The sequence below is a fragment of the Bufo bufo genome, chromosome 11, assembly GCF_905171765.1.
Source record: "Bufo bufo chromosome 11, aBufBuf1.1, whole genome shotgun sequence".
NCBI classification, from domain to species: Eukaryota; Metazoa; Chordata; class Amphibia; order Anura; family Bufonidae; genus Bufo; species Bufo bufo.
In genome coordinates this window covers 95701663-95720932 of record NC_053399.1, presented here as the reverse complement: position 1 = coordinate 95720932, position 19270 = coordinate 95701663, and the positions used below count along the sequence as shown (strand labels likewise).

At 43.5% G+C, this 19270-nt stretch overlaps 1 long non-coding RNA gene across 1 annotated transcript in view; it reads right to left on the bottom strand.

The window, feature by feature from the left end:
- LOC120981771 overlaps window positions 1-18394 on the bottom strand; it is a 67804-nt gene extending 49410 nt beyond the window's left edge. The window contains exon 1 of the long non-coding RNA XR_005774746.1: window positions 18353-18394. This is a non-coding gene — a long non-coding RNA (uncharacterized LOC120981771). The remainder of the gene's footprint in view (window positions 1-18352) is intronic.
- Between the last annotated feature and the right edge of the window lie 876 nt (window positions 18395-19270).

Below are 19270 nucleotides of genomic sequence, written 5' to 3'. Positions count from 1 at the left end.
TGGTGTAAGGCGGGCATGGTACACCTTGAAAAATAGTGGCGGCTGGGGACTGCGTAAAGTGGTACGGCCGCCGACATCAGGCTGCGGAAGGCCTCAGTGTCCACAAACCTAAATGGCAACCTTTCCAGGGCCAGTAATTTGGAAAGCTGCGTATTTAGTGCTATGGCCTGTGGGTGGGTGGGTGGCTGGGTATTTTCGCTTGGGGTAAGGACATTTGGACGCTGCGCTGGGACACGGAAGTGGATGTGGTCGCTGATGGTGCTTGCAAAGGTCCAGGTGCAGGGCGGGAGGCATCCGGGTCTGCGCCTTTGACAGGGGATTAACCAGCACGTCACACAGGGGAAGAGGAGGTAGTGGTGTGCGCAGACACAGATTGTGGACCCAGGCGTTCGTCCCACTTATTATGGTGCTTGGATGCCATGTGGCGGATCATGCTGGTGGTGGTGAGGTTGCTAATGTTCACGCCCGGCTCATTTTCGTATGGCACAGGTTGCAAACTACTATTCTTTTGTCGTCCGCACGTTCCTCAAAAAAGCGCCATACTGCGGAACATCTACCCCTTGGCAAGGGAGATTTCCGCAAGGGGGTGCTCCGTGCAACAGTTGCGGGCCTGTTCGGTGGTGCCCGCCTTCTCCCTTTTGCCACCCCACTGCCTCTTCCAGCCTGTTGCGGTGCTGCAGATACCTTCTCCTCTGTACTGCTGTCCTCGCTCGGCTTTCCACCTTCCCGCGTTGGGTCAGTGACCTCATCGTCCACCACCTCATCTTCCACTTCCTTACTCTGATCATCCTCCTGATTTGTTGACCTAACCACAATCTCAGTGATTGACAACTGTGTCTCATCCTCCTCATCAACCTCTTGAGACAGTAATTGCGGTTGACTCATTGGCAACTGTGTCTCATCATCATCCACCTCATTAAACACTAATTGCCGTTCCCCACCGTCCTCGTTTTTGTGACTCTGGATGCTCAAGAGGTTGGGAATGAGGGCACAAGATCTCATGTCCCTCTTCAAGCGTGCTTGGCGAGAGGGCCAATTCAAGTAATTGCGATCAAAAGAGGTCCTCGGAATATCCGAGTGTGGGATCACTAGTTTGGCCAGACTGTACATGGTGGGAGGAAGGTGGATCAAGGGGACGATTGTGTTGACCAGACTCCTGGCTACTGAGACTGTACTTGGTGGAAGACGGTGGTGCTTAACTGACTGGAAGCGCTATCTGCTGCAATCCAACCAACCACCTGGTCGCACTGGTCTGACTTCAAGAGTGGCATCCTGCACCACCCTGCAAACTGGGACATGAACCTAGGTATCGTGGATGATTGTTTTTCTTGTGCTCTGGCAGCAGGCACAGTTTCACCGCGCCCAGGGCCACGGCCTCTGCGTGCACCGATATCCTGCTCCTGATGAAGGGGGTATTGTGACCCCTGAAACGCGTTGAGCCTTACATTTTATCATTAAAGAGGATCGAATACGTACCTTTGGATTTGTCTGCTGCTTTACTAACCAGGCTGTACACCCGGGACGTAGACGTCAACCTCTAACAACTTACACGCGATCCCGGCTTAGGGGGGTGACTTGCCACAGGTGTTTTAAGTTTATCCTGGTGGCGACCCCCCCTGTGAAGTGAGTGGATTTTTACCGATGATTTTATCTTTATTATTGTCTCCATAGTTCTAATATTCTTAACTTTCTTGAAATATTTATTTTATGCATCTATTCAGTTTTATTGCTACATGACTTGACCTAATAATACTACAAGCATCATCCTACTTTTAGCACCTACTCTCGATTGTGCTCTACATACCAGCCTATAGCACTTGAGTTTGGTGATCTTTGCTACTGTCAACGATTCTCCAACACCTCTATTCTGTCTTTTGGGAGTTTGGCGCTCAACTGTTCATTCACTTTTACAGTGACCGGTTAACACTCGGGGTGGGTGACTATCCCCTGTTCCCTACCCTTCGCTGATTTATCTCGACTTCTCTGTGGTGGTTGGTTTCAGAGAAGTCGAGATAAACTTTGTGGTTGGTTTCATCCCACACCAGAGCTGCCTCTCCAGCAAACTTTTTTTCCTTTTTTTCCTTGTTCAATCCCTTTATCGTACGATCCTTGTGGCGCCCCTTCTTTATCCTTTTCTTCAGGGACAAAGCACAGTCCCTGGCAGTTTTTGGATAACCCTCTTTCTTTTTTTCTCTACTTCTGCTCCTCTGCGTGCACCATCAGCATCACGGCCACTTCCCCGTCCCTTACTGCTCGCCTTCTTCATATTAAATGTGATATACAGGTGAAGCTCGAAAAATTAGAATATTGTGCAAAAGTTCATTTATTTCAGTAATGCAACTTAAAATTAGAATTTTGTGAAAAGGTTCAATATTCTAAGCTCAAAGTGTCACACTCTAGTCAGCTAATTAATCTTAGCGAAGGGTACCTCAAAATTGTGACTTTGGGATTTCATAAGCTATAAGCCATAATCATCCAAATTATAACAAATAAAGGCTAGAAATATCTCGCTTTGCATGTAATGAGTCTCATATATTAGTTTCACCTTTTAAGTTGCATTACTGAAATAAATGAACTTTGCACGATATTCTAATTTTTCGAGTTTGAATATCTGTCTGTCCCTTCCTATGCACAGCTTTCCCTAACACTGAGCAATTTAGCGCAGGTTGCGCTACAAACATATATTGCTGCTGTCACACACAATAGTCCTTAGAAGGACTTTTGGGTCTCTGAAACGTTTTTGTACAAAAAAAATATTCTATTACACTCCCATCACTCTCTGTTCCTTCCTATGCTCAGCTCTTCCTGACTACGAATGAGCCGAACATGCGTCATTGGGTGCTATATAGCACCTGATGACGCATTCCGGACAGCCAATCACTGTAATGCCAACATGCAGCCAGCCAATAGCGCTGGGGCAACACGTGAGGTGCACGGTGGACCGATGAAGGGCCAAATAATAACACACAGTTCATCAGTTTACTCAGGGTTAGCAGAAAGCCTCCCTGGGCCGGCAGCACAGTGTTGAGGTGGACAGCACGAAATCCTCCGGGGCACGCTCTGTGGTAGGGAAGCATCAGCCAAGATGGTGGTTGAGGTGCCCTTGATGTTAGGGGTGCTTGTTGCGGCTGAGTCCCTTGATGGTTTTTGTCGTGACGCCAGTACCGTTAATGGTGGTACAACCAATAGTGGTAATAATGAAGTAGACAGTGGTAAGATGCAACTCACAACTTTTACTGTTGATGACTTTGGCTGCAGCAGTACAAAATACAGTCTCTTGTTGGTATGAGAGATAATTCTGCAGATCCACTGTTTCCAGGCTTTCTTAGGCTTGATTTGAGCTGTGGTTGGGGAGTACCTTATTCCTGTTGATGTGCTCAGTCCTATACTTTGTCCTTTCCCTCCAAGCTGAATATTGGGACAGGTAGCTACTCTGTTTCCCAGAAGTATGGTGTGGCTGCCAGAAGCTATAAGTCCTCCACCATGTGCAAAGGTGTCTGTAGCCATTATCACCTATGAATCGTGTCTGTAGCTGTTATCACCTATGAATCGTTAGGAAGCTTGTTTTCTATTCCAGGGAGGCAAACGCTCTCTGACTGGTCAGGGATGCAAGTGTATAGTCCGGCCACAGAAGGAAAACGCTCTTCTGCGCCTCACACCTTGGTACTACCTCATAGCGAAGTTGGCTCCACTCACTAATCTGTGGTGTGGAGTCTTCACTCTGCATTCTCTCCCACTAATCTAATCTGATCTACTCAGATCTGCTCTAGACTCTGATCCATTCTCAACCCTGATCTCCACTGACTAACTAGGCCTGACCTAGGTATATATAGAACCTAAGTTTTATCCCCATCTAGTGGTGGGATGTATAAATGACACCTAATCTGCCTGGTAACAGGGATTTTGCAGGTAAATTGGTACAAAGTCACATAATACAGCATAACACAGCTTTTAGAGTAAAAAGTGCTTTTAAGCAGTGCCAACACGCACGTAGTGGGACGCTGCAAACATAACTACTGGCATTACAGTGACAGTACTTACCTGCACATTTATTGGCTGCGTAGCAGCCAAGAAACGTGTAGGGGGGGGAGACTCGAGCATAGCGCTCAAGCACATGCGGTACTCGGCCGACAACGGCCATGTGCCAAGCATCGAGATGCTCGAGCCGAACAGGTGTTCGGCCAAGCATGCTCGATCATCACTACTGACTAGCCATTGTAATGTTACATATTTAATACGGTTGAAAAAAGACAGAAGTCCATCAAGTTCAACAAAGGAAATGAGTTCTAGGCTTCATAGTATTCCGTCCTTCAGTAGCCTTTCGTCTAAACAGTAAGGTCCATTTACCTCCAGTTTATGGTTATGACTCGGGTTGCTTACCTGACCTTGTCTTCTTGTCTGCTGCCTGTCCTGACCTCTGCCTGGCATAAAAATAGATCAGAACTCTTCCAGTCTGGACCTTTGCACTGTCTGTCTAAGATTCCTGCAATCATTGTTATCAGAGACTATTGTAGGGTTAGCGACCTGAGGATTCCCTCTGAGACAGTCCATATCTCTTGGCAGGGGTTATAGGTGGAGTAAGCTCCATCTCTGGGACTCTGGTCCCTGGAAGCTTTAGAGGTGACCAAACAACTTCAAGAGCTGTTCGTCTCCGGGCTCCCCCATACACTTACACACTTGGTCAGCCGATTGTGTATGTGTTTTCAATGAGAAAAGAGCAGCCTCCAGACAGCTCTGTCTCCTGGGAGAAACGAAAGGATGGGTGTTGAAATTCAACATGCCCGATCCGTCCCTGACTCAAAATCATCTATCGGGGAAGAAGTGGAAGCTCTTTGTACACGTTAGACCATTGGCTGGTCTATGTGAAAATAGTGGGTCATCTGGCAGTGGTATAATGTGCATGGGGGCCCAAAGTCAAGTCCATTGGTGACCTGGTGGGTCTTCATCTCCAGTTGGCCATTGTTACACCTATTTACACATCAGATGACCTCGTATGAGCAATAAAAGATAAATTATGGACAATCCTTCAAGGAAAACTACTCAGCAGTGGGAGATGCGTTCAGCTATTTTCGGAAGTTCCATGGCAGTGATTGGAGACGGCTGCGCATGAGAACGTCTTCCCGGCCTGGCCTTGTTCTTGAGACAGAAGCTGGTCCCAGAGGTGGAATCTGCACCTCTGTGCTATCAATATGCCATAAATGTTTCCTTTAAGCTTCATTAGTCTGGACAACACCTTCCATATGAACTGTTTGACGGTGTCCGTCCCTTTAAATCCCAAACTGGAGATACGGGAAGTGACAGGTGTATAAAAGAGCACCAATCTGTCACCCTGTAATAAGTCTCATATCGTCTTACTCCCTCAGAGCGCTCGTTGCACCCCTATCCATTTAACTCCATTAGTGAGGATACAACATATCAGGGCAGAGGCAGCTAATGACGAGGAGAATCTAAAAAAAAAAATTGCATATTTCTGTAGCGGACTCTGCACTCGCGGCCTTTTAACGCCCGCACCTCGCCTTGCGGCAGGGACGAGCTTTCTCTCTGTCTGTGGGAGATTTTTGTATAATCAGAATGAAGTGTTAATCAGGGTAAGAGGAGACAAGTTGCATTTTAAAAATAAAGCCCCCGGGGTCAGCAGAAAGAAGTGAAATTTTGTCGGGAGCCGTCAGCCACAAACCATTTCACACTTTTCAAAATAACCGCAGCTGTGGAGCCAAAACTGCAGAGATGATTGTAATTATACCGTAATGCGGAGTAACGCGAGGGGGTCTAGTGCTGGAGGGGGGTATTGGAGGCCTCAGGTATATGGAACTCGGATGCTAAATTTCCAATTACAAACTGAAGTGGTAGTTCCTATAAGGGGTGCAAAGGAAGGAGTCATACCTGGGTCCTGGTGCTTTGGCGGCCCAAAGTCCCACCTGCCACCAGTATTATAATTTGGTGGACATGTTGGTCGTCAGCTTTATAATGGAAGCTCGGGAAGTTGTTAACATAAAGTGATAACCCATTGACCCCTTCATTCCATGACACTTCATTCCAGCCGTTATACAAGCACGTGTTGTGTGTGCCCTCTTAAAGGACCAGTACATGCCAAATGATTACTGCCCAGCCAATGGCTGTGCACCTCCTGCTCTATAGTCTTGTCTTGGTCAAGGTTCTTCTTTAGTGTGAAAGAGTGATGGTGATTGAACCGGACCCCTACTGGAAATGGCTCTCTGACCGCTGCCAGTCCTGACCAGTATCTGTACACCTGAACTCCCTCACCTGAGATTTGTATCACCACAATTCTGCATTACAATTCTATACATCAGTTCTTGGTATCGAAGAATACTCTGGGGACATGACCTGAGAAGGGACCATGGCTTGTGAAAGGTCTGTAGGGGTGAAGATCAGAAATCTCTGTATCCCAACTTTAGCCCTCAGCCAAGTCTAAAAGCAACATCTACACCCTCATGACTTTAAGTTAGTTAGTATGTAAAAAGATTCTATGGCACTCCAGTAAATTTTTTGATGCTTTTAATCCAGCAGTTTCATATAACTACATTATATATATACAGTACAGACCAAACGTTTGGACACACCTTCTCATTCAAAGAGTTTTCTTTATTTTCATGACTATGAAGGCATCAAAACTATGAATTAACACATGTGGAATTATATACATAACAAACAAGTGTGAAACAACTGAAAATATGTCATGTTCTAGGTTCTTCAAAGTAGCCACCTTTTGTTTTGATTACTGCTTTGCACACTCTTGGCATTCTCTTGATGAGCTTCAAGAGGTAGTCCCCTGAAATGGTCTTCCAACAGTCTTGAAGGAGTTCCCAGAGATGCTTAGCACTTGTTGGCCCTTTTGCCTTCACTCTGCGGTCCAGCTCACCCCAAACCATCTCGAATGGGTTCAGGTCCGGTGACTGTGGAGGCCAGGTCATCTGGCGCAGCACCCCATCACTCTCCTTCATGGTCAAATAGCCCTTACTTTCAAAGTTTTCCCAATTTTTCGGCTGACTGACTGACCTTCATTTCTTAAAGTAATGATAGCCACTCGTTTTTCTTTACTTAGTTGCTTTTTTCTTGCCATAATACAAATTCTAACAGTCTATTCAGTAGGACTATCAGCTGTGTATCCACCTGACTTCTCCTCAACGCAACTGATGGTCCCAACCCCATTTATAAGGCAAGAAATCTCACTTATTAAACCTGACAGGGCACACCTGTGAAGTGAAAACCATTTCAGGGGACTACCTCTTGAAGCTCATCAAGAGAATGCCAAGAGTGTGCAAAGCAGTAATCAAAGCAAAAGGTGGCTACTTTGAAGAACCTAGAATATGACATATTTTCAGTTGTTTCACACTTGTTTGTTATGTATATAATTCCACATGTGTTAATTCATAGTTTTGATGCCTTCAGTGTGAATCTACAATTTTCATAGTCATGAAAATAAAGAAAACTCTTTGAATGAGAAGGTGTGTCCAAACTTTTGGTCTGTACTGTATATATATATATATATATATATATATATATATATACACTGCTCAAAAAAATAAAGGGAACACTTAAACAACACAATGTAACTCCAAGTCAATCACACTTCTGTGAAATCAAACTGTCCACTAGGAAGCAACACTGAGTGACAATCAATTTCACATGCTGTTGTGCAAATGGGATAGACAACAGGTGGAAATTATAGGCAATTAGCAAGACACCCCCAATAAAGGAGTGGTTCTGCAGGTGGTGACCACAGACCACTTCTCAGTTCCTATGCTTCCTGGCTGATGTTTTGGTCACTTTTGAATGCTGGCGGTGCTTTCACTCTAGTGGTAGCATGAGACGGAGTCTACAACCCACACAAGTGGCTCAGGTAGTGCAGCTTATCCAGGATGGCACATCAATGCGAGCTGTGGCAAGAAGGTTTGCTGTGTCTGTCAGCGTAGTGTCCAGAGCATGGAGGCGCTACCAGGAGACAGGCCAGTACATCAGGAGACGTGGAGGAGGCCGTAGGAGGGCAACAACCCAGCAGCAGGACCGCTACCTCCGCCTTTGTGCAAGAAGGAACAGGAGGAGTACTGCCAGAGCCCTGCAAAATGACCTCCAGCAGGCCACAAATGTGCATGTGTCTGCTCAAACGGTCAGAAACAGACTCCATGAGGGTGATATGAGGGCCCGACGTCCACAGGTGGGGGTTGTGCTTATAGCCCAACACCGTGCAGGACGTTTGGCATTTGCCAGAGAACACCAAGATTGGCAAATTCGCCACTGGCGCCCTGTGCTCTTCACAGATGAAAGCAGGTTCACACTGAGCACATGTGACAGACGTGACAGAGTCTTGAGACGCCGTGGAGAATGTTCTGCTGCCTGCAACATCCTCCAGCATGACCGGTTTGGCATTGGGTCAGGATTGGTGTGGGGTGGCATTTCTTTGGAGGGCCGCACAGCCCTCCATGTGCTCGCCAGAGGTAGCCTAAATGCCATTAGGTACCGAGATGAGATCCTCAGACCCCTTGTGAGACCATATGCTGGTGCGGTTGGCCCTGGGTTCCTCCTAATGCAAGACAATGCTAGACCTCATGTGGCTGGAGTGTGTCAGCAGTTCCTGCAAGTCGAAGGCATTGATGCTATGGACTGTCCCGCCCGTTCCCCAGACCTGAATCCAAATGAGCACTGTGGCGAAACCAACCTCGCCACTGGGTTTTGGAGGGCCTGGCTACTAGCCTCTTGCCCCAGGATTATAGGCCCTCTCATCAGCCAGGCCTCATTTGTTCACAAAGGACTTGGACTAACTTGAACCCTGGTCTAATTCGTGCCATTTTGGAATGTTAAATGTCTATGTGTATTGAAAAGGGTGGGACATTGTATACGTTGAGTAGGGAGGTCTGTTCCATTGTCTCTCTGTGTGTATTGGCAATGTCCTTTGTCCTGAGAGATAATTGAATTACTTCTCCGTTGTCTCCAGGACAGAGGATATTGTGTATTCACCTGCCTGTGATGATTGCATCAACCCAGTGTGAGGTAATTCTATCACGGGCAGAGGGGAGGATTTTGTGTGGGAGTGTCTGAGTGTATTGTACGTGGTTATTGGCTGTTTTTACAAAACCCTGTGGGTGGTAACCTTGTTGGAAGATGTGTATAAAATGCTTGTGTGTTAAAATAAAGAGAGTTCCTGTTTTTATACCTTCATGAAGTTTTGGCTCATGTTTGGGGAATGGGATAACTACACTCTAGGGGATTGCTATATCACAATACTCCCTTGAGTATAAGCTCTTGTAAGAGCTTGTTCCTGGTTCCTGTCTCTGCATTTAGGAGAGGTTCACCCACTGGAGCCTGGAGCCTTGTCGTAGGTCCAGGGTGGGTAGGAGACCGCGAGACCTCAACCAAGCTTCGGCGGTTCGTGGGGTCTGCAGCGCTGACGGTGTCAAGTGGAATGCTTGGAGTCCTCTGGAAGCACTAGGAGCATCTATCGACGGAGGTACCTGGTCGGGGTGCTAGGCGTTCCGTTACAAGCACATCTGGGACATCATGTCTTGCTCTATCCACCAACGTCACGTTGCACCACAGACTGTCCAGGAGTTGGCAGATGCTTTAGTCCAGGTCTGGGAGGAGATCCCTCAGGAGACCGTCCGCCACCTCATCAGGAGCATGCACAGGCGTTGTAGGGAGGTCATACAGGCACGTGGAGGCCACACACACTACTGAGCCTCATTTTGACTTGTTTTAAGGACATTACATCAAAGTTGGATCAGCCTGTAGTGTGTTTTTCCACTTTAATTTTGAGTGTGACTCCAAATCCAGACCTCCATGGGTTGAAAAATTTGATTTCCATTTTTTAATTTTTGTGTGATTTTGTTGTCAGCACATTCAACTATGTAAAGAACAAAGTATTTCAGAAGAATATTTAATGAATTCAGATCTAGGATGTGTTATTTTTGTGTTCCCTTTATTTTTTTGAGCAGTGTATATATATAGATAGTCATAAGGCCATTTGTAAAGTCCCAACTTTTCAGTCTTAAAAGACCTTTGTCGAAGGATCTATGGCCCAGAATGAGGTAGCATGTCCTGGATATATACTACTATAATACTATCTCCTATGTACAAGAATATAACTGCTATAATACTGCTCCTATGTACAAGAATATAACTACTATCATACTGCTCCTATGTACAAGAATATAACTACTATAATACTACCTCTTTGTACAAGAATATAACTGCTATAATACTGCTCCTATGTACAAGAATATAACTGCTATAATACTGCTCCTATGTACAATAATATAACTACTATAATACTGCTCCTATGTACAAGAATATAACTACTATAATACTGCTCCTGTGTACAAGAATATAACTACTATAATACTGCTCCTATGTACAAGAATATAACTGCTATAATACTGCTCCTATGTACAATAATATAACTACTATAATACTGCTCCTATGTACAAGAATATAACTACTATAATACTGCTCCTGTGTACAAGAATATAACTACTATAATACTGCTCCTATGTACAAGAATATAACTACTATAATACTGCCTCCTATGTACAAGAATATAACTACTATAATACTGCTCCTATGTACAAGAATATAACTACTATAATACTGCTCCTATGTACAAGAATATAACTACTATAATACTGCCCCCTATGTACAAGAATATAACTACTATAATACTGCTCCTATGTACAAGAATATAACTACTATAATACTGCTCCTATGTACAAGAATATAACTACTATAATACTGCTCCTATGTACAAGAATATAACTACTATAATACTGCTCCTATGTACAAGAATATAACTACTATAATACTGCCTCCTATATACAAGAATATAACTACTATAATACTGCCTCCTATATACAAGAATATAACTACTATAATACTGCTCCTATGTACAAGAATATAACTACTATAATACTGCTCCTATGTACAAGAATATAACTACTATAATACTGCCTCCTATGTACAAGAATATAACTACTATAATACTGCTCCTATGTACAAGAATATATCTACTATAATACTGCTCCTATGTACAAGAATATAACTACTATAATACTGCCTCCTATGTACAAGAATATAGCTACTATAATACTGCTCCTATGTACAAGAATATAACTACTATAGTACTGCTCCTATGTACAAGAATATAACTACTATAATACTGCTCCTATGTACAAGAATATAACTACTATAATACTGCTCCTATGTACAAGAATATAACTCCTATAATACTGCTCCTATGTACAAGAATATAACTAGTATAATACTGCTCCTATGTACAAGAATATAACTACTATAATACTGCTCCTATGTACAGGAATATAACTACTATAATACTGCCTCCTATGTACAAGACTATAACTACTATAATACTGCTCCTATGTACAGGAATATAACTACTATAATACTACTCCTATGTACAAGACTATAACTACTATAATACTGCTCCTATGTACAAGACTATAACTACTATAATACTGCTCCTATGTACAAGAATATAACTACTATAATACTGCTCCTATGTACAAGAATATAACTACTATAATACTACTCCTATGTACAAGACTATAACTACTATAATACTGCTCCTATGTACAAGAATATAACTACTATAATACTACTCCTATGTACAAGACTATAACTACTATAATACTGCTCCTATGTACAAGAATATAACTACTATAATACTGCTCCTATGTACAAGAATATAACTACTATAATACTGCTCCTATGTACAAGAATATAACTACTATAATACTGCCTCTATGTACAAGAATATAACTGCTATAATACTGCTCCTATGTACAAGAATATAACTACTATAATACTGCCTCCTATGTACAAGAATATAACTACTATAATACTGCTCCTATGTACAAGAATATAACTACTATAATACTGCTCCTATGTACAAGAATATAACTACTATAATACTGCTCCTATGTACAAGAATATAACTACTATAATACTGCTCCTATGTACAAGAATATAACTACTATAATACTGCTACTATGTACAAGAATATAACTACTATAATACTGCTCCTATGTACCAGAATATAACTACTATAATACTGCTTCTATGTACCATAATATAACTACTATAATACTGCTCCTATGTACAAGAATATAACTACTATAATACTGCTCCTATGTACCAGAATATAACTACTATAATACTGCTCCTATGTACAAGAATATAACTACTATAATACTGCTCCTATGTACAAGAATATAACTACTATAATACTGCTCCTATGTACAAGAATATAACTACTATAATACTGCTCCTATGTACAAGAATATAACTACTATAATACTGCTCCTATGTACAAGAATATAACTACTATAATACTGCTCCTATGTACAGGAATATAACTACTATAATACTGCTCCTATGTACAAGAATATAACTACTATAATACTGCCTCCTATGATGTACAGGAATATAACTACTACAATACTGCCTCCTATGTACAAGAATATAACTACTATAATACTGCCCCCTATGATGTACAGGAATATAACTACTATAATACTGCCTCCTATGTACAAGAATATAACTACTATAATACTGCTCCTATGTACAAGAATATAACTACTATAATACTTCCTCCTATGTACAAGAATATAACTACTATAATACTGCTCCTATGTACAAGAATATAACTACTATAATACTGCCTCCTATGTACTAGAATATAACTGCTATAATACTGCTCCTGTGTACAGAATATAACTGCTATAATACTGCTTCTTCTGGAAAAGATTAGAGGAATGATATGCTAACACATGCTAATCAGTTTGGTGGTACTGTAGATAGGAGCATGCAATGTGTATATGGGGGTTGTATTTCATGACAAACCCTTTAACCCCCTCCCGTACAGAGTCTGTCCTTATAGTCAGTCTTTGCCTCTGTTCTGCTGTGTAGTTGCGGTGTCCTCGGGCAGTCACACAGAACAGTACGGGGATATAAATTGGCTCTGTCTGCGGAAATCTCATATGATTCTTGTTCGGCTACTATCGATTTTCCCTGTTGGATTGAGCAGAGGACGCAGGTGTCCGCCATCCCGCAGGGTTTGTTCTGTAATAATTGGGCCCGGTGATAGAAAGTGCGGGCGCCGAGTGAGACGCTTCACTTTATAAAGAGTCAGATGTTGTGGAGCTTTGTCTGGATCAGGGCTTTGGAATGAAATTGATGTGACGGCCTGTTTATCACCAGCAGGGGAAGGGCTGGGAGGCTATGGGGTGGGGTGGGGTGGGGGGGATGCATGCTGACTTGCAGGAAAGCAAAAATAATCCTGTGGAAGAGGCATGGAGGCTGAGGAGGGCCAGGGAGGGGGATTACATTACAGCGCAGAGACTTAAATCACCCTGAGGGTAAATATAGAGCAGCGGTCTCGGTCATCCGGAATCTGCACACAGATCAAGGATGAGCAGTGAATGGAAATCACCTAGGCTTGCAACTCTTACCAGTGGAATGTCAACCCTTGTAGGCACGTGGGATATTTTGGGGGGTTTATGCGGTCTGTAGTGTTATGTGATTTACCAGGGGGAAAAAACTTAGGAATTAACCAGTGCTCAAACATAACCAAAAAAGTCAAATATTTCCTATATATTCCCCGGATTACTCACTGGCCTCAAATTCTGCGCTTGGCCCGCAGAAACCAGCTGGCAAGTGAACAATGGCATAGCTAGAGGTTGACAGAGGCCGGATGCAATCACATTCAGAACCCTATACCCAAAAGGACGAGCCATAGGTTGAAGCCAAGTCAAGGTGTTCTACCTGGAAGTAAGCAGCCCTGGGTGTGAAACCACTGTGTCAACCAAGCGGTTTGACTCTGGGCTAATCCTAAGGAAGTTATCCTGGCAGTCCCTAGTTTTCACATGTTAACTGCTATACATGGACCTCACTGCTCAGGAGCCACCAAAACACTACTGCCTGCAGTAGTCCCGGTGTGGCTGATAGCTGACGGCTGGTCAGAAGGTCAGAGACAGTGGTGCGAAGTATCGAGGGAACAGGCAGACTGTCAGAAACAGGGTGAGGTCAGGGCAAGCAGAGTTTGTGCAAATTTGTTTAACAGTCAAAAGTTCAGGGCAGGTAACACAGGGTCAGTACGGTGATCAGGCCTGGGTCAGGTCAGGTGGCAGAGACAGTGAGATTATGGGTATCAGTCAGTAGATGGGCAAACAAGCAGATTATAGCACTTTTGCAGGATCTCGCAAGCAAGTAAATCTATTGCCCAGGCGCCTCTCCCCAGGAAAAGGTGTCTTCAGTACCCACAGGTGTCCAGCCATTGGCTGGTGAAGTTTCACCCACATATACGATGGCACTTTTAGAGACCGGCAGTGCGCACGCAGCGAGGAGAGACGGAAGACCACTTCGAGCTGCAACAAGGGAAACAGAACTCTGGCAGCTGAATCCACTGCTGGAGGGCATGTGGGATCTAGCTGCTGGACAGAAGCAGTAGCAACAAGAGAGTGAATGTGCCAGCATCTGTGTCCGTCTGAAGAAGCACGATGGTGGTGGGCAGGAGGCGCGAGCATAACACTGTGTTTTTCTAATTATGAATGAAACCTCTAAAGGGCTTTTCCCACTGTAGACATTTATGGCATATCCACAGGATATGTGGCTGTCCAACATTTGGGACCCCCACATAGGGTCTACAAGCAAAGGCAACCAGTGGTGGCCACATCTAAGATAGTGAATGGTCATCCACTCCATTGAAATCTAGAACAGAAACTCTTGTACTCTCTATAGATGGGAGTGACAAAGGTGGGATGTCCACCTAGAAAACATAAAAGTCTAAAGTGAGAATACAACTGGGAAAGACCTTCATCCATCCAGTTCAATCCATCTCAGACCTGGCTGTTTGATCCATGTGAAGGTAACTGGCCAAATGAGATGTTTGTTGGTAGAATCTGCCAATGTCGTAAGGATCCATCTGCAACCTTATGTGTATTGTGACTGGTAGACCATCACCAGAGGCATGCAGATGAGGAAAAATGGTTTGGGCTTTTTAGATTTTGATGGGTAGTGGATGGGTTAACAGAATGCTGGCTCATTTTAGTTTTTCAAGTACTTAATAATTCATGCAGCTATAAATATGATGGCCTCAATAATTAAAACCCTTTTAGCAATGTTCCTTGTGAGTGTGGAGCAATCTTATGGAGCTATCAGTTAACGAAGGCGGGTTATGAACATCTTACACACGAGACACAGGTCGCACCAGTTACAGATGCAGAGGAACAAGGGCTAGAAGACTATCTTGGGACATTATAATGGGTAACGATGAGGGCTCGTAAAGATTTGGCTTAGTTTCTTGAGATGTGGAGTCGTCAGCTACCTGATCATTAGTGGCGGGGGAGGATTTTGTCACAATTATTTAAAAACTGATATGTGTCTATATACTAATGATCTGTCATATGCTGACTTGTGAGTCTTAAGCATTCCTACAACTCCAAAAATATTGTCACTATTATTAGGGCCAATCGGATTCGTGAATGATCTGGAAAAAGGTTGGCACTAATAAATCGGCAAGCTAATAAGGAACCTCAGTGGTGATAGATTTATTACTAGGACGAAGTGGTGGGTATTGACTGATGTGTGGAACGGTGAGGAAAGGCAATGCCAAGTAGCCTATATGGGGAGTAATCATATCAGGGCTCATCTGTCCATAATACTTGGAATGCCAAAATGTCCAAAATATGCTGGTATCATGGAAATTGAATAGAAGAAGCAACTGGACCTCCTATCCTGTGTAGTGTGCTAGTGTCAGTCAGATGCTTCAAGAGACCTGTTATTTTTGTTAAGATGCCCTCTGTTCTGTTTGTATACCATTTCTGAGATCCACTGAAATATGTGTCTCTCAAGGTCTTGGCTATACCACATACGACATCTCTTGACTTCAACGAATGCAGCTTAATACCACACACATTAGTATGTACAGATTTTCTTAGCAATATTATCTGAAAATGGTTTTCATTTTCAAATGAAAGGAAAAGACATTCCTCAGGTGGGCTTAGCTTCTAACACAGTAAAGAGGTCCCACCACGACAATGAGGATCAGCAGTGGACAAACCTATGGTTCATTTTTGTGTTGGAGTCTATCCTCTCTTTGAAGGATAATAGTCCATCAAGGGGGGCCAATAAAGACTCATGGGGCTTAAAGAGGACCTTTCACCGATTCTTACCCTATGAACTAACTATACAGATAGGTAGAGCGGCACCCGGGGATCTCACTGCACTTACTATTATCCCCGGGCGCCGCTCCGTTCTGCCGCTATGCCCTCCGGTATCTCCGCTCACTAAGTTATAGTAGGCGGAGATACCAGTCCCTAAGTTATGGTAGGCGGAGTCTGCCCTAGCGCTGGCCAATCGCAGCGCAGAGCTCACAGCCTGGGAGGTTATTTTCTCCCAGGCTGTGAGCTCTGCAGTGCGATTGGCCAGCGCTAGGGCAGACTCCGCCTACCATAACTTAGGTAACGGAGATACCGGAGGGCATAGCAGGAGAACGGAGCGGCGCCCGGGGATAATAGTAAGTGCAGAGAGATCCCCGGGTGCCGCTCTACCTATCTGTATAGTTAGTTCATAGGGTAAGAATCGGTGAAAGGTCCTCTTTAAGGAAACCTCATGGACTCCACTAGGTCCCATTCTACACATTCCATAAGATTAGGAATTCTCATCTTTGTTGGCATTACCATGTTAACTTGGTAACATAGGACTCAAATTGGGGACCAAAACATCCCGGGTGACTCCATTATATGTATGTGCCTAGACATGAGAACCTGGACAACATGAAAAGCTTTCAAATACAGTAGGATCCAATGTTATTCTGCTCACTGGTATTCATAGAAGATAGGGGTCCCATAGCAGTGATCAAACTTGGGCCAACATTATAGTACTGGGTTTTGCTAATTTCCCCCCACTATTTCCCTTCCATGCTCCCAGGCCCATTTCTTGACTCCCTTGTAATGCATTTCCCACCGTAGAGTCCTTGGAGTGAAGTCCGCACAGTGTACGGGCCTCCTATTTCTAAGGGCCCCATAGCAGATACATAAAAAACCTGAATTTTTTAATCATTTTGTAGATTTTAGTTCCCCATGAAATTTGGATCAACAGAGGCCACACGCTTTACAGTTTCTTGATGTACTGACTCTTGGTTTTGAACAGTTTGAGTCCATCTTGGAGATGTCAGCGTAATCTAATTATAAAATCTGTGATCATAACTTTCGGCTTAAAGTGCTGATCCACCAGCAGCAGCCTGCTATGCAGAGTGACATGGAGAGTGCTTACATCTGTATCTGAGTTCACATCTAGACTTTAAAGTACTTAGGACAGGAAAAAAGTTAACAGGTGGCCCGAATATGAGTAGCTTTGTTGAGGTTGTATAGACCGAAGTGGCAGTTATGGGGCACATGAGAAAAAAGGGGTCCACTGATTACACGATGGGAGAAAAAAGGAAGGAGTCAACAAACATTTTGTCCCGGAATGGTGGGATGCGATGATTTTTGCTATGGGACTCATTATGGTCTATGGTTCCTTTGCTTTTAGATGCAGCACATATAATGGCTCTGTTTGGCACAGTATTATGGGGCAATTATTCTAGGGGAGATAACTCGGCCTTCAGTGTAGCATGGCCTAACCCTTCTGTGTGGTTACTTAGGGGTGACAAACACAACTATGGGTGCCAGATTACAGCTCTGGAGGATGGACAGAGCAGTTTTATGGCCAATGTCCATGACGTCTTAAGTGGAACCTAAAGAAATGGAGGCCTGAAGCACAGTACTGAAAAAACTAGAACTGGGACAGGGTTAGACATAAGCATGGCACAAATCAAATTTATTATGAATTTCCCCCAAAATTTGGGTTTCTTTAAATCCCAAACTTTTGGAATTAGGCCTGCACGATTCTTTGAAAATGGCAGCCACAATTTTACAGTTTTCAAGACAACTGGGTCTCTTTAAAATCCGGTAAAATTTACTTCAACCAAACCAAATCAAGCAACAGGTTCGGCCGAATCGGACTCTAAGCAAATTTTAGGAAAATCAATCATCTCTAGTCGGGGGGGATTGCCATAATCCCCATTTATGCTTAGAGCCCAGCATATGCATGGGACATGTCTGAGTGTAAAAGAATTTACAAAAATGTGTAAGAAAAGTTCAACATGTTAGAAAAAGATTACGAGTGCTGTAAAATTACAACTCCTGGCATCTTGTAATCTGCTTTTGTCAAGCAGTTCTGCTACCGAGAGTAGAAGGAACTTAAAAATCCCAAGGAGTCTGAATTCATGGTCTTGAGCTGACAGGGTAATTCTAGATAAATTCTGGGGGCCTGAGGGACTCACCCACGCAACGTTGTCTCCTGTGTCTCCTCTCTCTCTCCCAATCTCTGCCCGACTCCTCTCCATCAATCTCTAATTACCCAGCATCCGCACAAGGCCTTCTTATCTTACTCCAGACTCATCTCAAATTATATTTAGATCTTCTGCTGTGTCTCCCTTCTTAATATGGTGATTGTAAAAAAAATATATTTATCCGTATTTCAGAGAACTGCTTAGGGCCACAAAATCAAATGCACGAGAGTCGTTAACAGATCAGAGGATTCCGATGAGAGTTTGAGTCTGAGCTGAATGTGGATCACGGCCAATGGCTTACAGGTGGAAAAATCTCCTATGCCTATGTCCGACATAGGCAAGAACTGAAAGCAGCGAGACTGAGAGATTCATGGTGACCTGGGATCCAGGGCAGGAACAACAATGTGCAGAATTACAATCTGGGGCATTGCTCAAACATCTGGATAAATATTCATCCTCGACAATAACTAAAGTATCTCCAGCCTTATGTGAGATCTGATAGATGATAGAAGGCCTTATCATGAGGAAGGTGAGGTCACTTAGGTGCTCCACAAGGCTACACTTTACCACATAGCATTCCAAACTAGAAGGATACCCAATCTCCTGGGGGCCTTCTTTATTAATGTATCATTGATGTTGTCACAGTTATACCAGCTGTACATATATAATTATACACAGGAGATGCCCAGGTTATACCAGCATGCTCCATATTACTATATACAAGAAGATGTATAACTTATACCAGCTGTACATATATAATTATATACAGGAGATGCCCAGGTTATACCAGCATGCTCCATATTACTATATACAAGAAGATGTATAACTTATACAAGCTGTACATATATAATTATATATAGGAGATACCCAGGTTATACCAGCCTGCTCCATATTACTATATACAAGAAG